Genomic DNA, 2,662 nt, shown 5'->3' with positions numbered 1-2,662 from the left:
GCGGGGGGGGGGGGTCCTCCAGGAGGGACAGGGGCGGGCCCGGGCCTCTCCCTTCGCGCCGCTGCCCCAGCCGGGGCCGCCTTCTGGGCGCGTAGCTGTCTCGGTCCCGGCGTGACCAGTGAGAACCGGTCCCGGGGTCTGGGCCCCTCTTCCCTCCGGTCTCACAGCGACCCCCCCCCCCAAAAAAAAACAAACAAAGAGCCATCTCGTTCCGTGTAAGTAGCAGCGGGTTTTCAGCTGCGGTTGAAGGTCCGCAATCTCTTCTTGCCTTTGTATTTGCTTCCGTAACAGGAAGATTCCCTGCTTTTAGTTAAAAGGTGACGGGAGATGCTTAGGTCCTGGTGAAGTTTCTGGTAATGATTGTTAGTGATTTAGAACTTTCAAAGGCTTACTTGAAAGTGAACCTCTGTTATTTTGTTCCTCCAGAGCCGTAATCTCTGGGGTGGACTTTAAAAATACAACAGCCAGTTGCTGGATTAGCAGGAAGAGTCCGTGTGGGAGCAGCAGAGAACTGCAGCTCAGGGCGAGCTCGCTGGAGCAGAAAGGGTGGACCAGCCCAGAGCAGAGGAGAGGGGCTTGTCTGTCCCGGCACCTCCCAGGTAGTGTGGGCTCCGTGAGACCATCCATGGAGTCACAGGGATGTTTTGTTTCATATAAAAGTTATATTTGTGCTATACTGTAGCCTATGAAGTGTGCAATAGTATTGTGTCTAAAAAAACAATGTGTATACCTTCATTTAAAACACTTTAATGGTAAAAATGCTAACCATCATCAGCCTTCAGTGCGTCCTAATAGTAACATCAAAGACCGCTGATCACACATCACCATAACAAGTAGGGGGCTAATGAAAAAGTTTGAAATATTGTGAGAATTACCAAAACGTGACGCAGACATGAGGTGAGCCGATGCAGTTGGGAAAATGGCTCTGACTCGCTGATGCAGGGTTGCCACAAACCTTTAGTTTGTAAAAAGCGCAGTTATCTGTATGGGGCAGCAAAGCGCCTAAGACAGGTCTGCCTGTGTGAAGAAAAGGAGGGAATTGAACGACAGTCGGGGTGGTGATCACCTCCTAGTGGCTGAGCTGCGCATCTTCTCATTGGCTGGACGGTTGCTATAGGCGACGAGGAAACCTTTCTTCCTCTTTGTTCTGGGATGTGAATCAGCTTCTTCCTGTAGAGTCTGTAAAACATGGCAAAGGGATAAAGCATGAGAGCTGCTCTTTAGATCCCCCAGTTCTATTTTAAATGAGGTTTCCTTTATTTACTTTCACAATGAAATATGTGTCAATGATCACGTGTCATTTTACAAGTTCGAATCAGGCATGCAGATGTAAAGACTTGTTTACATCAATATAACCAGTTTGATTCAGCGTTGACTAGAAGCCAGGCCTCTTAGCTGTTACTGCAGTTCTCTTTTCTCTTAAACACGAATGCTGGATCGCTACTGTTGACACATAGTTAAATACATTCCTGTCTACTTTGTTGTCTAACTGCTAGAGGGCAGGCTGTCTACTTAACTAATCTTGCATAATTTTTCTCAGCATAAGCAATTAATTTACAGCACTTATTGTATTTATTGTCTCTGCTACTTATTTGGGAATAATCTGTCTGTGACACCTCTCAAACTCATTTCTCTGAGGCATTCTTGCATGTAATGTGCATTCAGCTGATGCAGAAGTGCTCCACTCCGGTCTTTAACTTTGGTGCTGGAGTGTCCCCGTTAGTCCCCCTCCCTGCTCCCCAAGCTGGGGGTACTTAAAAAAAAAAACCTTTGCTGACATATTCTCTCTTCTAACAGTTACCATCTTAACCGTTTTTAAGTGTACATCCTTAAATATATTCATATTGTTGTGTGGTCGTCACTACCATCCATACCCATAACTCTTGTCATCTCGTAAATCTGAAGCTCTGTACCTGTCAAACACTAACTCTCTGTTCTCCCCTCCCCCAGATCCCCCAGGCAGCTTTCTGTCTTTATGATTTTAACTACTGTATGTACTTGATATAGTGATGTCATATGTTATTTGTCTTTTTGTGACTGGCTTATTTCACTTAGCATAATGTCCTCGAGGTTCTTCCATATTGTAGCATATTGCAGAATTTCTTTACTTTTAAAAGATGAATAATCCATCGTATGAATATACCACATTTTGGTAAGCCATTCATTGGTCAGTGGACACTTGGGTTGCTTCCCCATTTTAGCTGTTGTGGATAATGCTGCTATGAACATGAGCATAAGGACATCTTTTCGAGACCCTGCTTTCATTTCTTTTGGGTATATACCCAGAAGTGGAATTGCTAGGTCTTGTGGTAATTTCAATTTTTTGAGGACTGTCCATACTGTTTTCCATAGTGGCTGTACCATTTTGCATCAGCAGTACACAAGGGTACCAGTTTCTTCACATCCTTGTTAACACTTGTTTTTTTTGTTTGTTTTTTTTGATAGTAGCCATTCTAATGAGTTAGTGATGTGGCATCTCATTATAGTTTTGATTCGCTTTTCCCTAATGATTAGTGATGTTGAGCATCTTTTTATATGCTTGTTGGCCATTCTTATGTCTTTGACATGTGCCTTTTTTTTTTCTTTTTTCTGTTTTTGGCTGTGCCACACAGCATGCGGGATCTTCGTTCCCTGACCAGGGATCGAACCCCTGCCCCCTGCA

This window comes from Lipotes vexillifer, unplaced genomic scaffold (assembly GCF_000442215.2).
Source record: "Lipotes vexillifer unplaced genomic scaffold, Lipotes_vexillifer_v1.1 scaffold1201, whole genome shotgun sequence".
Classification (NCBI taxonomy): domain Eukaryota; kingdom Metazoa; phylum Chordata; class Mammalia; order Artiodactyla; family Lipotidae; genus Lipotes; species Lipotes vexillifer.
The sequence above is the reverse complement of the archived record's forward strand: the minus strand, read 5'-3'. Positions refer to the sequence as shown.